This window comes from Aulostomus chinensis, chromosome 18 (assembly GCF_037954235.1).
Source record: "Aulostomus chinensis isolate RoL2024-O1b breed Wild chromosome 18, RoL_Achi_v1.0, whole genome shotgun sequence".
Classification (NCBI taxonomy): domain Eukaryota; kingdom Metazoa; phylum Chordata; class Actinopteri; order Syngnathiformes; family Aulostomidae; genus Aulostomus; species Aulostomus chinensis.
In genome coordinates, this window is record NC_141337.1 from 22855145 (window position 1) to 22873073 (window position 17929).

At 43.5% G+C, this 17929-nt stretch overlaps 1 long non-coding RNA gene across 4 annotated transcripts in view; it reads right to left on the reverse strand.

Moving 5' to 3' along the window:
- Window positions 1-17929, reverse strand: part of LOC147245777 (uncharacterized) — a 25727-nt gene continuing 7798 nt past the window's right edge. For 3 of the 4 annotated variants that reach the window (XR_015110086.1, XR_015110088.1, XR_015110087.1), the window contains one exon: window positions 13967-16053. This is a non-coding gene — a long non-coding RNA (uncharacterized LOC147245777). Of the gene's footprint in view, window positions 1268-13966; window positions 16054-17929 lie in introns of those variants that run through there. The other variant, XR_015110089.1, reaches the window with a different exon arrangement.

A 17929-nucleotide genomic window follows, 5' to 3' on the forward strand; every position in this document is an offset into this window, starting at 1 on the left:
GCTTCAAGCTAATAATACATGGCCGGCTCTTTCTGCATTCTGGAGTCAAAATGCAGGAGGGAAAAACGTCTCCCTGAGCTCAAGACACCAGTTTGTTAGAACATGAAAAGCAAAGTACCCTTTTGGGGTGAAGTGTCCCTTGAAGCTCCACCCACAGTAACGCTCACCTGAACTCGGTTTGGAGTCATTTGATAAATCTTATTCTCTCATTAGGGCGTATATACTTTTAAGGTTTCCTTTTAGCGTCATATAATTTCTCGCCATCAAAGATCAGACTTTATACACACTACAAAAGTGTGATTTTTTGGGGGGGGGGGGGTGTGTTGGTTGGTGATTTATTTTTTTGTGTTACATGTAGGATAAATGAAATGATAGATTGGTGACTCCTGTCATTCAAAATAGTCTTAATTCATTCAAGAACAACCATCTTTACATTATCATGAACTTTTTTTTCCCAGAAATCTCATTGTTAAGCTGTGAGCTGCTGAAAAATACTGCTTTCTCTCAAGTGCCTCCTTTTCCATCCTCTCTCTCTCTCTCTCTCTCTCTCTCTCTGTCTCTCTGTCTCTCTCTCTGTCTCTCTCTCTCTCTGTCTCTCTGTCTCTCTCTCTCTGTCTCTCTCTCTCTCTGTCTCTCTGTCTCTCTCTCTCTCTGTCTGTCTCTCTCTCTCTCTCTCTGTCTCTCTCTCTCTCTGTCTCTCTCTCTCTCTGTCTCCCCCTCTCTCTCTCTCTCTCTCTCTCTCTCTCCCCATCTCTAGGATTTGATTTTCCCTCTTTTCTCTATTTAGGTGTTCCTTTCTTTGCTGGCATTCCCAGGGAGTTTTCTCTTTCCCCTCTCCATCATTCTCTCTATTTGATTTATTCTTCTCCTCATTTTTCTTGCTCTTTTAATTTTCGCTTCCTCCCTTCCTCTCTGCAGCCTCGTCTATCTTTGGCCAGATCTTCTTGATTTTCCTTCTCAGCTTAATATGGAATTCATTTTCCTTTTTCTCTCCTTCTAATGGATTCTCCCTCTCAAGTCTCTCCGGGTGCTCCTTTTGATTATGCTCCTGCTCCATTTCCTTCTTCACCTTCTCTCTTTGGTTTATTTGTTGTTGTCTTTCCTCCTCTGCACAAAGTTTGTTTGGGAGGACAAAGCGGTTCTTCTTTTCTTCCATTCTGTGCTTTCTTTGCTCCCTTTTCTTCCTTAAACCACTTGTCTGGTATCTTTCTCCATCTCTTCCTCTGTCTTTATTTTTCCTTTCCGTCTCTCTTTGCGAGATAAAAGCCTGTTACAAAGAAAGACATCAAAGTAAGTAGAAACTGTACAATAAAGTGTAAGAATCAACAGTGAAGTTATGAACACACATCAAAGCCAGAATCAAAGATTAAAGTCAGAACTGGGATTCCATTCTTGTAACCCCCAAAACGACAGTTTTATTTAGTATGCTGTTATTGTGATACAACCCCTAATCTAGTAGTATTACATCCCTTTACATGTTAAGTTTTCATCATGCAGTATTTTGAAATCTGTCTGTTGTGTCACATCACGTGCATCATATCTTATTTGGAGTGACTCACTTTGAACTACTTTAATTACTGATAATAAAGAAGACGTACAGTATCCTGAATTGTTAAAACATTAAACCCCGGCAGCTCGAACACATTTATAGAACTGATCACTCTTTTAAGTGAAACTGTAAACATTGTTCACCTTTTCATAGCCGATCAGAGCAGAAAGCCATTTGACTATTCTATCAGTGTGTACGTGTGTACCCCCCCCCCCCACACACACACACACACACACACACTCCTGTTAGCTCTCCCTCCCCCTGGCACCTCTCTCCTGGATTAGTAATCCAATCACTGCTGGTGTCTGCTTGAACCCCAATGTGAGGCGATGTACTGCAGATTCTTGGCAGGTCATGGTGCTTTGTGGTGATAAATGCATTGTGTTAGAACCGATGACTCCACCTGTAAGTAACAGTTTCAGTGAAGGAGTTTTACTTGAATCATAGTGCCTTTCCTATTTTTGGTTAAATAAAGGACAGCAGTCATTTCTCCACCACTGCTCCAGCCTGTTAGCATTTCTCTTGTGCAGCCGTGTGTCCCAGAACATCCCTGTGTGTGGTTTCTCTGCACAAATGTTAGTATCCTTCAGTTGCTCTGTTGTTAGTGTGGCTTCAGCTAACCCTCTCTTCAATTTAGCAACAAAATACAAAACACACTTTCCACCCTCGCACCGCCGTCCGCCCACTGTGACTCAGGACAATTGTTTATGCCGCACCCTCTCAAACCACCCAGATACTGGGCTGAGGATGGAAGTTTACAGTAACCCTGCACAGCCTTTGATGCTCTCCAGTGTGCAGATGAGCAACGATACCACATGAAGGGGATAAACGAAGTCATTGACTGGTAGCTGAGTGGCGATAACAGACAAAGTCAATAGCCATTTGGCTGGATCGTCTGTGGTCTGTGTTAGAAAAACATTTGTCACAGATGTGGTCAATGTGTTTATGTGATTTCTGAGTATTAAATGATCATCTGCAATTTCTCCTGCTGATTCAACCACCATTCTCAGTTCTAAGAGTTTTTTTTTTTCTTGAATGTCTCCTGATATGAAAGTAGATATATCGCATACGGTGAGTAATATCAAATGAACTACACCTTCACAAAAAATAAAAGAAGGGAGTGCTTTTACTTTCACATTTGTTCATAGGGCAGAGCTGAAGCCCGTTGCCCTCTTTGGCTGAGCTCCCCACTCTGGAGAGAAACTTTGTTCCTAGGTACTGAGAGTGAGAGGATAGGATAGAAGAAATCCTGTGTTTGCACAGCATGTCACTGAAGGGGGTGCTTTTGCACACCTTGTGACAGATACTGAACTACAAAGCCCAAAAAGAATAAAAAAAGAGGCTTAGCAAACAGGGAGATGTAGCAGATCAATGTTGTGGCTGTCCTGGGGCCCTCTGGCACTGCACCAGGCCGACCCCGGAGCACTCGGGAAGAGGAAGTAGATAAATCAGCTGATTTTCCAAGGAAGCTGTGCAGCTTCACCAGGTCATTTACTATTATTTATTTTTCTATAGTGTACAATGAGGTAACCATTTTGGGAGTGAGAAAAACTAATGAATAGAAATATTAAACTAAATTTTAATGAAAAGCACTTCTTTTGCACAATTCATTATCTCAGCTTTTTACGTGAAAAGGACAGTTTTGGTGTAAGCACCACCTATTTCAGCGTTGCTGAAGAAAAAAGAATGGATGACCTTACGATGAAATGTATTCATGTTTCATGTTCTTTCTTTCAAAATCTCGGCACAAAATAGCCACGTCTCACTGTTGCTGGCTGTCTGCAGTTGGGCTGAGCTTGAATTTAAAAATCTCGGTGGACTTGGGGTTTTTTTCCGATTGATAATTCCAACCATCAAGTTTGAAGGCAGCCCAAAGGTGATTAAAGTTTTTTAAGGTAATGGAGAGCTCTGTGGACTCCACGTTACCCATGGATCTGTATCAAGCAAACAGACTGCTGGCACTCAGTAGTTTAGCTTCCGCAGCAATTACATTCTCTCTCGAGACATCAGGAGAAGCTGAGAGCAGGCAGTTCCTCTGTGGAGCCTGTACATACTTACAGAATACTCAAATGGCTTTCTGCTCTGAATTAAACCGCAAAGCAGTTGTGTCAGAAAGTTGAGCTACCCACATAACAGAAAATACCCATAATCCTTCTGAGTGGCCACATGAGGTGATTTGCCCCCCGCCCCCCAACAGACCCAGCATTACCCAGCACTTGAAAAGAGAAAGCTGATCCAGTCAAAGGTTAAGCCAGTGAGAAAGCAACCAGTGTCAGGAATCTGGATTGTAAACCTTCTTGCTCAACATGATTGGCAGACCAGCTCTGCTGAGGTTTAGAATCAGGTCATGATGTAACAGTATAAGCATGGATACACCTGTATACAGAGGATCAGAAAAGCCATACTCGCAATTAATTATTTAGAGGTGATAGTGGGCTATTGACCCATTATGACAGAGCATTGTCTCATTTCACAAATAATTGTGGCTGCACTTCTGTTGCATGTCTTCTCCCGACATTCCAAATGGGGACCTGATGAATGTGCACAAGCAAACGTTATCTGCTGTGCTATCGCTGTGTGCATGCTCCCTGCAGCATGAGACCAACATAGGCCATGATTATAGAGGGAGATACAAACAGGAAGCCTGACCTCAAAACCCTCTCACATGCATGCTATCACTATGAGTGTGTCAAAGCTATTCCAGTGAACCAGCATAAACCACAAACAGGGACCTGGTCCACTTTAGAGGCTTTGATTGATATGACTTCATTACACAAAATGGCCGCTGAGAAAAGCTGAAAAAGCCATTAAAATTTGCACTCAACAAATGTAAATGCAATGTTTTCACTCCCATTTATCACAAGTTCAAGTCAAAGGTCTGAGACTTTTCTTCTATAAACAAATTTATTTCACACATATGTTATATTTTTGTTGGTGACTCTTGGACTGGTAACAACTAATGAAGTTTTAGCTTGCAAAAAGACCTTTGATAGGCACTAGGCACATAGTACCATTTGCCTGGTGCAGTGTAACACCATGTCTCATTGATTAGAATGACTAAAGCCAGCAGAACATTTGTTGGCAGCATCTAAGTTGCTAGATTTTTGCAGTAAGAGGAACACACTGTCATACACACCAATCAAGAGCATCCCAAACAGGCTTTGTGGGTCTGGTGAGGAAGCAGATGGTATCACAGATGAAGAGGGCTGTGGCTACATTTAGCTACTTGTTATAACATATTTGTGAATGAAATGTATTTCTAAGGGAGAGCCCAGCCACCCTCTAGAGGAGACTCACCCGCAATCTCGTCCTTTCGGTCATTACCCAAAGCTCATGACCATAGATGAGGGTAGGAACATAGATCAACCAGTAAATTGAGAGCTTTGCCTTTCGCCTCAGCTCCCTCTTCACCATGATTGACGGATACAGAATGCGCATCACTGTAGATGCTGCAGCAGTCCACCTGTCATTCTCACGATCCATCTCCCCCTCACTCAAGAAAATGACCCCAAGGTCCTTGAACTCCTCCACTTGGGGCAGAATCTCATCCCCAACCCGGAGATGGCACTCCACTCTTTTCTGGGCAAGGACCATGGACTCGGACTTGGAGGTATTGATTCTCATCCCGGCCACTTCGCACTCAGCTGTGAATCGATCCAGAGAGAGCTGAAGGTCATGGCCTGATGAAGCCAGTAGGACCACATCATCCGCAAAAAGCAGAGACCTGATCCTACAGCCACTAAACTGGATCCCCTCAACACCCTGGCTGCGCCTAGAGATTCTGTTCATAAAAGTTATGAACAGAATCAGTGAAAAAGGGCAGCCCTGATGGTGTCCAACCCTCAGGTCCAATTTACTTCTGGCAATGAGGACCAAGTTCTGGCACTGGTCATACAGGGAGCAAACAGCCCAAATCAGGCAGTCTGATACCCCATACTCCCCGAGCTTCCCCCATAGGATTCCCAGGGGGACACAGTCAAATGCCTTCTCCAAGTCCACAAAACAAATGTAGACTGGTTGGGTAAACTCCCATGCACCCTCAAGGACCCTGCTGAGAGTGTAGAGCTGGTCCACAGCTCCACGACCAGGTCAAAAACCACACTGCTCCTCCTGGATCCTAGGTTTGACTATCTGACTCACCCTCTTATCCAGAACCCCTGAATAGACCTTACCATGTAGGCCAAGGAGTGTGAGCCCATGGTAGTTGGAACACACCCACAGGTCCCCCTTCTTAAAAAGGGCAACCACCGCCCTGGTCTGCCAATCCAGAGGCACAGCCCAAATGTCCATGTGATGCTGCAGAGTAGTGTCAACCAAGACGGCACCACAGCATCCAGGGCCTTGAGGAACTCCAAGAGTATCTCATCCAACCTCCGGGCCCTGCCACTGAGGAGCTTTTTGAACACCTCGGCAATCTCAGCCCCAGAGATAGGATAGCTCACCATCGAGTCCCAAGGCACTGCTTCCTCATTGTGAGACGTGTTGGTGGGATTGAGGAGGTCTTCAAAGTATTCCTGTCACTGGTCCACAACATCTGGAGTCGAGGTCAGCAGCAGGTTTGCTTCGGCAACCGCCAAAACCGTGCACCACTTGGCCTGCCTGTACCCGTCGGCTGTCTCTGGAGTCCCATGGGCCAAAAAGGCCTGATAGGACTCATTCTTCAGTTTGACGGCATGCCTCACCACCAGTATCCACCAATGGGTTCTGGGATTACGGACACAACAGGCAACGACCACATTAGAGCCACAGCTCTAAATGGCTGCTTAAACAATGGAGGCACAGAACATTGCCCACTTGGACTCAATGTCCACTGCCTCCCTCAGAACATGGTTGAAACGCTCTCGGATGTGGGAGTTGAAACTCCTTCTGACAGGAGACTCCGGTCGATGTTCCCAGCAGACCCTCGAATACGTTTGGACATGGCATGTCTTGGCAGCGGTCGACTGACTACCAGGTGGTGATCAGTTGACAGCTCTCCCCCTCTTCAACCAAGTGTCCAAGACATATGATTGCAATTCCGATGACACAACCACGAAGTCGATCATCAAATTGCAGGACAGGGTGCAAGTGAACATGTGGACTCCCTCATGCATGAACATGGTGTTTGTTATGGACAATCTGTATTGTGCACAGAAGTCCAAAAAACAAAGCACCCCTCGAGTTCAGATCAGAAGGGACATTCCTCCAGTACTCGCTCTAGGGAATCCAAAAAAAGGGGGGGGGGGCGCTCTGAACTGTCATTTGGTGCATAGGCGCAAACAACAGTCAGGACTAGGTCCCCCTCCCAAAAGCTGAGGGAGGCTACCCTCTGGGTTAAACTTAAACAGACGGTGAGTCAAGGGCCAAAAAGTATTGCCAGCCCTGCCCGTCGCCTCTCACTGCCGACGGACTGGTTACAGAGCCCTTGCCGTGCGTGAGGTGAATCTGACTGTATCTTGCTGGAACTTGTCAACCTCACGCACCAGCTCAGGCTCCTTCCCCACTAGAGATGTGACATTCCACGTACCCAGTACCCAGCTTCAGCAACCTAGAATCGTACCGCCAAGGTCTCCGCTCTCAGCTGCCACCCTTCTCACATAGCACCCAACCCCTTTGGACCCACCCACCAGTGGTGAGCCCATTGGAGGTGGGGCCCATGATGCCGCTCTGGGGTGTACCTGGCTGGGCCCAATGGGTGCCGGCCCGGCCACCAAGTGCTCGCTGCTCGCCTGGCTCCAGAGCAGGGCCTGATAACCCACATCTGGGCAAGGGAAACTTGGATCTAAGTTGTACTAAATTAGCTTCTTGAAATGACAATTAAGGTCCGGCACAAAAACTGGTTGAGAGTTTGACATGAAATCTGACCACTTGTCTCTGACTCCAAAATCTGTTTATTGATGCCATCCCGCTCCTTGCATGGACTTCTTGTGTTTTAACAGCAGGAATCTGTTGCAAATAGGTATCCTTGGTTGATTTTCATTGATGGGATTCATATAGTGTATATCGTAGAGTATAGTTTTGAGCACTGTGAATGACGAACACACAAGCCAGTGTTTGTCTCTCTCTAAAAGACCCAATGTAGATCTCATGCAGTACAAACTTTCCAGATCTCTCATATCAGCTGGTTGTGGATTACTGGGTGTCCAAGAGTCAAACCTAAACATGGAGAGGCTGCCTTTAGCTTCTGCGCTGCTCATATATAGAACAAACTGCCAGAGGAACTGAGACTGCACTAGAAACTTTTGAATCCAAGCTGAAGACCTGCCTGTTTACTAATGTTTTTTATAAAATGTAACCCACCTTGACTTTATTGTTTAAAATTATTACTCTCTCTTTCTTTTCATCCATCCATCCTCTACTGCTTATCCTGTTAAGGGTCACGGGGGGGGGGGGGGTGGCTGGAGCCTATCCCAGCGACTTTCGGGGGAAAGCGGGGTTCACCCTGGACGGGTCACCAGTCCATCACAGGGCCAACACATAGAGACAGACAACCATTGGCTCTCCCAGCCACGCCTACGGTCAATTTAGAGTCTGGATTAACCTGGTCCCTCTTGATGTCTTTGGACTGTGGAGGAAGCTGGAGTACCAGAGAGAACCCACACACACACAGGGAGAACATGGAGACTCACACAGAAAGACCCCGTGCTCCAGCCGGGGCTCAAACCCAGGACTTTCATGCTGTGAGGCCACAGTGCCGACCACTGCACCACCGTGCCACCCTCTTTCTTTTCATGTTTTTATGTTCTCTTTTGTTCTCTGTGAAGCACTTTGAGCTGCCTGTTGCTGTGAAAATGTGCTATGTAAATTAGTCTAAATCTAAATAAATAGTAAAGGATGGTATATATTACACCTCAATGAAATACACTTATATAAGACTAAATTTACGTGAGCTTATATTTCAAAATAAAGTATAATATTTATAACAGCTGTGTCTCTAAACTACAGATGACATCAGAAGAACCACAATGCAAGAACTGGTAGTTTTTACTCTGATCAGAGGTTGTTGTTGTTCTGGACTACATGTATTGTAAGACACACTGCCTGTATGCTGGGTGTGTATTTGTGCGTTGGTGATGACTTCTTCCTAACTAGTGGTGTACTGTAATGATCATCTGTCCCTGTAACCACTTCATCCTTGTGAAACCCAAAAAGCAAAGTGTGTCATAGCAGAACTGGAGAGAGAAGATGCTCCTAAAGTCGTTCAACCCCTAAAATGTTTCAAGTGGACTGAGATGGAATGGCGCTTTTACAATAGAGACACAATTTTAGGAGGTAAACAATGTTGTATGCTTAATCTCAATCTGGATCATTTTAACTAGCAGCACGGTTGTGGTGTTTGCATGTAAATTCATGTTTGTGTAATTTTTTAAACGTTTAATATCATCATTTTCACCTTTGCAGGCATGTGTGTCTGAGTGTTCAAACATATGGAAAAATGAGCGCCTGTGTGCACACTTGCATGTGTGTGTGTGTGTCCACATAAGTGTGTTTTTCTTGAACTAATTGGAGAGAGTGAGGAGTCAAGGCTCAAGGATAAGATAAGCTTGCAGACACCAAAACCTGCTGTCAGTAAATAACCATGTAACTACAAACTCAGAGAGGGTGTTCCAGTCTTGGCTCGACCCACCAATCTTGAAGTAAGGTCTTAAAAATCTATTATGAAATTGAAAAACTGATCTGAATTAAAAGAATTTGCTTTTCCAGATGCACAGAGACAGCCTAAGTTTGTGCAGATTCTGGGCTTTTGGTCTGACAATAGCATGAAGCATATGGTAACACTTCTCTGTAATTGCTGCTGAGAAACCCTGAAGATCTGAGAGGAGAAAAAAAATTCTAACATGTTTTTCCTTCGTCCTTCTCCTGCTCCCTTCGCCTCCTGTTGGAATTTCACTTGAGTTTGGGCGAAAACAAAAGAGACGAAAGTTTTAAGTGTAAGAGGACAAAAAAAAAATCCTCTAGTTGGAGAGAATACAAAGAGGGTGTTTATTGCTTTCCATGCAAATGTGTAAAAGGTGTTTTCTTTGCTGAGGTCGACATTTGAGACATGATAGATATTAATAAATAAAGGTCAATTTCTTGTAGAAATCACGACTAACAAAAGTTAAATATTATTCCCTGACAAACAATTCTTGTCTTTTTCTTTTGTGGCAACAATTTAGGTTATAGGCAGACAAGGCTGCAGTATTTCTGCCCCCAAATTCTATGAGGCCTTTCAAAGTCTATACTAGAGAGTAAATAAAAAGTTTAATAACTCAATTTTCATATTGTCCCTATATCAACTTTGTAGATGCCAGAGAACAGGGTCAGACCGGGAACCAAATTCCTGCCTGCACCTGGACTCAGGTCTCAGAGTGGGTGCAGCCAGCAGGATACATTTTTCTCTCACACATTTTTCACACACAGCTGATAGAGGGTCACTAGGTGGTCCAGCCCAGTTGGCATGAACCAGAATCCCCAGAAAGTCTGGGCCTGTATCCTTTACCCTTTGTGACAAAATATGGATTCACTTTCTGGGTAGGGAGAAATAAGCAGTGGAGCAAAAAACCATTTAAAGGAACCTTCTAGCATCTGCAATGTTTTCACGGTTCTTCAAAACAGGAGTAGTGTAGTGCACTCATACTGCTAGAGATGAAATCACCTGTTAGACAGTGTGCAGGGATGAGCTGAATGCTGAAACAGTATTTGGGTAAAGTACATTTGTGATCGCAGTGATCATCGGAGAAATACGTGTCAGTGTCTATACACACGACGAGGTCAGACGCTCATTTTGTGCTCGGGCAGCGCCCCTTTCTTTCATGGGTAAAGATGGAGTCTGCTTCAAACAATGCTGTGTGTCATCCCAAGTAGCTGAATAGTGTAAGGGGCTAATTCTCTACCAACATCCAACAAGACAGATCAAACCATTTATGATTATGATTATGATTATGATTTCACACATGAGCAGGAGCGCATTTCCACATCTGGCTGTTAGCAATCAAAAGCCAGTGTGATTCAAGGTTGTAAACTGCTTTAAAAGAAAACACTCGTATTTCATATTTGAAGCAGATTTCAAATAAACTGTATACAAAGAATGCTCCTGAAACCCCACTGATACGGCCGGTTATCTTATTTATGCTACTAAATACAGTACAATTTTGAGAATCCCTTGCGAATATGCTGTTTATATGGCCCAAATAGGAATAATGGAATATGAGTGTGCATGTAAACATAGTAAATGTCATTCCCACGGTGCCTGCATGATCACTTCTAAATCATGGACAGGTTTGCCTGCGGTTCTCCGCTAAAAGAGGAGAGCAAGATGTGCATTTACTCTTCTTGGTATCTTAAGTTTATGATCAGAAGTCTTGATGCATTTTTGTTTTCATATGTTCCTCGCTCAGTGGATGACATGTCCAGGCATACAGGAGAGGTGCTCGAGCTGAGAGAGGATAAAAGAAGAAGGCTCTTTTTTGGGTTTCCAGATTGCTTCAACAGAATGACATCCCTGTAGTCATCGCTGCATCGACCACTGAGACCAGAGCACACAAATACACTTTTTACACTATAAACTGAAAACCTGGGTAACGAAACGCATAGAAGTTATTTGTTTGAGCTTCACTCTGGTTTCTGGTACAATATGGAGGAGAAGGAATTCTCTTACTCAAGCACCTTTCAACTATATTGTCATTCTTTGTGCTCCTCTTTACACATTGTTGAGAATCTGGCAGACGTTTCAGCAGCTGGCAGTGATTTAAACCTCCTCAAACCAGTGAGCCTGGGTTGTAGGTGCCAGTGAACACCATTGATTTGACTCTGCTGTGGTGGGGTTCTCATAAACACAGTACTGAGAAATATGTTGGTAAGTTCCCTCAGTAGATTGTGTGGTCCAGAGTAGACACAGCAGGTCACAGTTAGAGTTTAATATAGGTTCTCGTCCCGATTACAAATCTGGTCCAACACATGTGAAATCATGTGTCTGTACCGAGCATCAAGCATGCAGTTTATCCAATGCTTCATTCATTCAGGTTTCCCTTGAAAAAGAGTGCCTGAACAAACAGAACTTGCTTAAGGCTTAAGGTGACGGCTCACAAGGTTCTAGTGCGGCCGCTCGATGCCTTTCTATGTGTTCTTCCCGTGTCTCCGTGGCCAGGCGCTGGCTTCCAGACATTAGGTTCGGTTTACTCAAGACTAAATATCCTAAGTTGTAAACGTGAATGTGAATGATTATTTCTCTAAATGTATGCTCTGTGATTGACTGGCAACCTGTCCATGGTGTATCCCATCTCTGTCCCAGTGTGAGAATGGAGCTTCTGACAGCCACCCCTCCATGAGGCTGTCCACCTCAGCAGTGGTGGATGTACTGTATCAGCTGTCCTTGACCTAAGATGTTGTGGAAGAAGGAGCGGAGCATATCATGAGGTGGCAGCGATGACTTATAGCGGAAAATTTTGACAGGGTCAAAAGCAGAAATTTTAGGAAAACATCGGTGTGCAGAGGAGGAAACGGCAATCAAACAGTCATTCATCCATTTTCTTTTCTTCCATCAGGAGTAATTAGGGGCTCAGTATCTTGTTTAACGATACCTCAACACGGTCACCGGGAGAGTGAGGATCGAACCAGCGACCCTTCCGTTTCTAGATGGCCACTCTACCTCTGAGCCATTCCGCCCCCCTCAAACAGTCATCCATCCATCCATCCATCCATTTTCTACCACTTATCCTATTTAGGGCTTGAACTGAAATTGACAGGACCTGATGAAGAGCATGACCTTCTCACTTTAGAAGCCTGACAACTTCAGAGTGAAATTTTGAATGGAAATTGCACCTTTTACCTTTTACCTGGTTTGAAGGACAAAGGTGCTTTTGCAGTTCCAGCCCCTAACTCTAATGCAAGTCTGTCCCGGTCCTTGTCCTGCCCTGCAGCCTCCTCCCACCTGGATGTGCCTTGAACACCTCCCTCAGAAGGCGCCCAGGTGGCATCCTAACCAAATGAGCCCCCTCAGCTGCCTCCTTATAACACTTAGAGCTTCTCACCTGAGGGAGATGCCAGCCACCGTCCGGAGGACGCCCATTTCACCACTTATGATCTTGTGCTTTTGGTCATGACCCATATTAAAAGACCGTGGCTTGGATATATGGGTCATTCTCGTACTGAATTAGAAGTCGAGGAATGAAGGTGCATTTTAAGCTGAAATTTAGAAACAGGCAGTGTCGGGGACAGACTTGTGTGACAGAGTTTAGAGGCTGGCAGACCATGCACTGACACAGCAGGGACCATCATTCAAGTAAATGAATGCAAAATGGACAAATAAGAAATAGGTTTTACATTTTCTTCAAACTGACTGATGGACCCAGATAAATGTAGAGGAATAAAAAGTACCTCTTACATTAAAAATGTAGTGGAATGAAAGTACAAAGTCCCCTAAAATACAAATTCATGGGTAAAGTACAGCAGCAACCTACTGTGTCAGTAACTTGTAGATTTTTGAAGTAGCTTTTTTACATTTTAATGGACAGAAATCATTTTTTATCATAAACCAGAGAACAGGAGCATGTGCCGTTTGCGTGGTGGCTGCCGTACCACCACCTGCACATAGGGAGGAACATGGACATTTTCATCATGCTTCACTAAATTGTAACAGGTGAAACACAAGAGACCTGTACTTCAGAACCCGGATCAGAGGGGAAAACCTACAATTTGAAGAAGTAAAAAGCTGCAGCTCGATCTGACAGCTTGTTTAGGTCTCAGTATGCATATGTAGTTACCATGAGATCACACGGTTGGACATACAAACCTGGAGACCTGCTTCCAACACACACACACACACATACACTGACCACACACACAGCCCATAATTACCAAAATAAATACTTTATACCCACACACAACCGTATTTCACCAACATATCGAACCACACCAATGAGCCCACCCTGACTCTGCATCCAAATCCGCCATCCCGACTGACTCTAATTTAGCGTTTCAAGTCCCTGTATGGCACCAGGGTGGCAGAGTGGCACCAGAGTGGCACCGCCAGGGATTTGTGGGTGTCTATGCTGCCGAGGTTGTTTGTGTGTGTGTGTGTGGGGGGGGGGGGGGGGGGGCATGTGCCCACAAGCTGTCAGCCAGGCTTCAAAGCTCTCTTTCATTTTGTTTGGTGAAAATACTGCATTTAACAAAATGTTACATCTACTAAGCACTTTTGGAATTACCCTCATGAAGTTGTTTTTGTACCCCTTTATGTATTTTTTATTTCTGTACAAGAACCAGAGAAGTTCTGTGTGTGTGTGTGTGTGTGTGTGTGTGTGTGTGTGTGTGTGTGTGTGTGTGTGTGTGTGTGTTTAGAGCTAAGTTCTCAGAGATGCAGAGCACCTTACTTCCCTGAACTGGCTGATTCAGCTGACTTTTAGTTGGCCAAGTCACGGAGATGCTCCTAATTTTTCTACTTTTAGGATCCACGGGATCGACGTGATCACTCCTCCCACTCAGAAGAAAGGATAAGATAATACTTTATTGATCCCCATCGGGAGAATTCCAATGCCACAGCAGCACAAGGCAAGAGAACAGGTGACAAAAAAGACATCATGTACCATCTATGATCTCATACCTGCTCCTCGATCATTTCATGAATGCTCAGTTGAAGCTCCTCTTTACAGACATGCAACGTCTTCACGCTCAATCATAATGAGCTCAAAGTTGAGTCTTTTTTCTTTGTTGCACCATAAAAATAAAATATGGTCATCACCAGCCAGAACGCCTTAAACTTCTATTTATGACATGAGTATTTCAAATGTAGTCGCTGTTTGTTTGTGGCTTTTTCCAACTTTTTTTTTATTATTATTCAAAAGTATTGAAACCATGTGTCATACACACCAACCAACCCGACTGTTTACAGTCCAGGAGATTCTCATCTTGAGTCCTTGGGGTTGTTGATGGATTTGTACACACACGAGCTGCTGCCTGTCTAATCAGAGATGCTCTGAAGCTCTAATTCGTCCTGTCGCCCTCAGAGGGATGAGGGACCACATCCAGTCTGTGATTAACTAACCACTCAGCTGCCTCCTTCACTGTCTGTCAGGCGGGATCGCAGACTTGCTCTTAGCCAGGCGGAGGGGGAAGAGTTTGGATTTGCAGGACCAGAGAATAAACTTTCACAGAAGAGTTACGTTTCAACGAGCAGCGAGATTTAGATTAATTATCGTAGCTGTTGCTGTGATACGTTCCTGGCCTCAGGGCCACCAATCCTTCAAAATACAGGCATTGTATTCTGCTATTGGATCATTTTCAGTCAGGGTTTGCTGGAAAAACACCCATAAAATCTTTTAGTTTTTAATCATAAATAGATTTTATATGGGGGGGAAAATGCTTATTCGACAGATCTCTGTTTTCCTTGGTTTTTACTTTCCATGTGTTCAAAAACACTTCACTGTTCACAGGCAGCGTGGGTCGTAACAGTCGCTCCTCTGAGCCAAGTATGACCCTCAGAGTAGCGACCCCGGTTATACAGGACGTACCCACAAGCCCCGGCGACGCTTTTCATCTGCTTCCATCATTGTTTCACAAAACCACGAGCTTCTTCAATGACACGTTGGTGCTTTTTATTATTTTACACCGAGACTTGCAGACTAGATTAAACTGATGTGTATCGCTGCCCTCCACTGGTTGAGCACAGCTCTCCCTTTACAAACTAAATCCCAGGCCAGGATTGCTCGCGTTAATTTGAGGTCTTACGTTAAATCATTGATCGGAACTAATTCATAGAATCTAATCCGTTATAGTTATAAACTTTTTCACTATCATTTTATGTTCATATTCAATTGCCAAACGAGTCTCTCTCAGTTCAGAGTTCCTCTGTTCCAAACCCCGCGGTGTCACAAGTTGGTTGGTGAGATACATTTGTTGATTGTTTCATCATCAAAAAGTGTCAATCAGTTCATTAAATTGTTTTTTTTTTTTAATGAGTTAAAATCACACAAAAAAAAATACAACAAAAATGTATATAAATGGAAGCAGTAAACAAATTGAAAAGAAATATCAGTTACAACATAAATAACTATCGACTGTGTTGGAACGGGTAAAGGATGAAGTAATAAAGATGTATTCATAGTCCTGCTATGGAAAGCCAGAGAAGATCTGTCTTCATTTGGCAATAAATGTTGACCCTTGTTGTTTCCCTTGTAATGCTGATGATGATGACGATGATGATGATGATGACGGCGGTTAAAGGAGCTTCCCTCCATCACAGCCTTTACATGCTTTGACATTTCTTCAAATGCACAATGTGGGTTTCACCTGTTGCTTCATGTACTTCTGCTCAGAACGCCACAGACAAACACACCGCCAGTGCAGGTGTGTTGTCACGGGCGAGCGTCTGTGGGCTCCATCCCCTCCAGAGCTGCAGCGCACACCGACCATCACGCGGTGAACCCTGTGCGTCTGAAGCTGATGTCATCGTCCAAAGCTGTTCAATGCCTCTGAGCCATGATACTACATGACCAGCTGTGACACTCCATCTGCTCCAGGATGTTTTGTCAGTCAAGTGTTGGCTACTTCAAACAGTAGTGGCCACACACACACACACACACACACACACACACACACACACACACACACACACACAACTCAGTGAAATGAGCTGGTGTCTGCTGCCCCCTAGTGACAATGGTGAACAGAGAGTAAACGCGACAACGAATGCGTTCACTTTTAATTATGAGATGATTTACGGTTTATTAAAGAACATGAATGCCTGTTCATGTTTTTCTTATTATATTTGATGTGTGGAGCAGAATTAATAGTTATTAAGCACAAATCCTGTGAATTTTTGTTACATTTGACAGTGCTGTAAATAACGTGTAAAGTTCTCAAAGTAACATGCTGCAACAAGACTAAATTCCTGTTTGACAAGGCTCAAGTTACACTGCAAAACATAGTCTTTATTTGATTTTTTGAGATTAACTTTGAAAACATCGAACCACAAACATTTGTTTTCCATTCAAACATGACACTGTTTTTACATCACTCACTTTTAAATTAGACGTATTTTACAATTCCCCTCCTTGGGTGTCAAACACAAAAATCCCTTTCCTACTATTGACTGTTTTAAAAATATGACCTTTATACCAGTAAGGTCAACTATCGCTGGTGGAAGGCGTATTAAGAATATTAGTCTAATTAACATGCTATTTGTAAAATATAAAGAATATACTGTATATAAAACTGTGCATAACATTAAAAGTATTAACACATAAATGCACCCTCAATATTAAGGTTAGAGATGATGTTACAAAGTAGCCAGAGTACATTATTGTTTATGATAGTTACATATACTCATAGGCAGCATGTATGTACACGAATGGCCTGTGTTATAATATTGGAATATAATCACTGACAGATTCACAGATAAAATCTATGTAAATTGTTTGGTGACAATATGTACAACTGAATTAAATTTTAGCAACTGTTGCTGTATGCTTTGCCAAACATAATACAGCAAAAATAAAAACATACCTAAAAAAAAATTGTTGTTGAGTTAAAATGTGCAAACTGTTACATCATTTCTATTTAATTCCTTGTAATATGTGGTGGATAACGGTTGAAATATTAAGTGTGTTTAAATTGTTTTAAGTAAGTTTTTAAATAGTTTTGAGTGTGTGTGTGTGTGTGTGTGTGTGTGTGTGTGTTTTAAATAATTCTAGACTAATTTAGACTTTCAGCATATATCATACGTGGTGAGTGTTTTCAGCTGCTTGTGCTGATACAAAGCCAACTATCAAAACTAACTAGTAATCAACTACAGCACTGTTGTGTTTCAGTCTGGTTTCTTGTGTGTTTGTGTGCGCGCGCGTGCGTGTGTGCTTCCTCTCCTTTTACACATGCAGTAGATAAACTACTACTTGGATTAAAAGTCATTTTTGATGTCTGGCAATGACTTTTCGACTGAACTTTTCAGAACTATGACAGCTGTTTGAGAGTCCTCAGCACCGCGGCAGTCAGGGGTAAACACCAGGAAGTTGACCATCTTTCTTACCCGGGGGAGGGAATAGAGGGAGGAATGTTTTCCTGTTGCACAAAACCTTTGATCTCACACCCCATAATCACTTCCTGGAGATTATACAGTACGTGCACCTCCACACATTGTGTGTGTGTGTGTGTGTGTGTGTGTGTGTGTGTGTGTGTGTGTGTGTGTGTGTGTGTGTGTGTGTGTGTGTGTGTGTGTGTGTGGGGGTTCGCGCCTGTGGGCAGTGCAAGTCAGTGCGATGAGAGACAGTGATAGGGAAGAAAACGAGACAGAGTCATGATGAACCTGAACTGTAAATGTGCAAGGCAGCCATGCTGAGCTGCACAGAGCTTTCAAACTAAAAACAAAAACAAAAACATTTTCTCCGCTATCAAATTACCATCAAGTTACTGTGCAGGTCAGTCAGA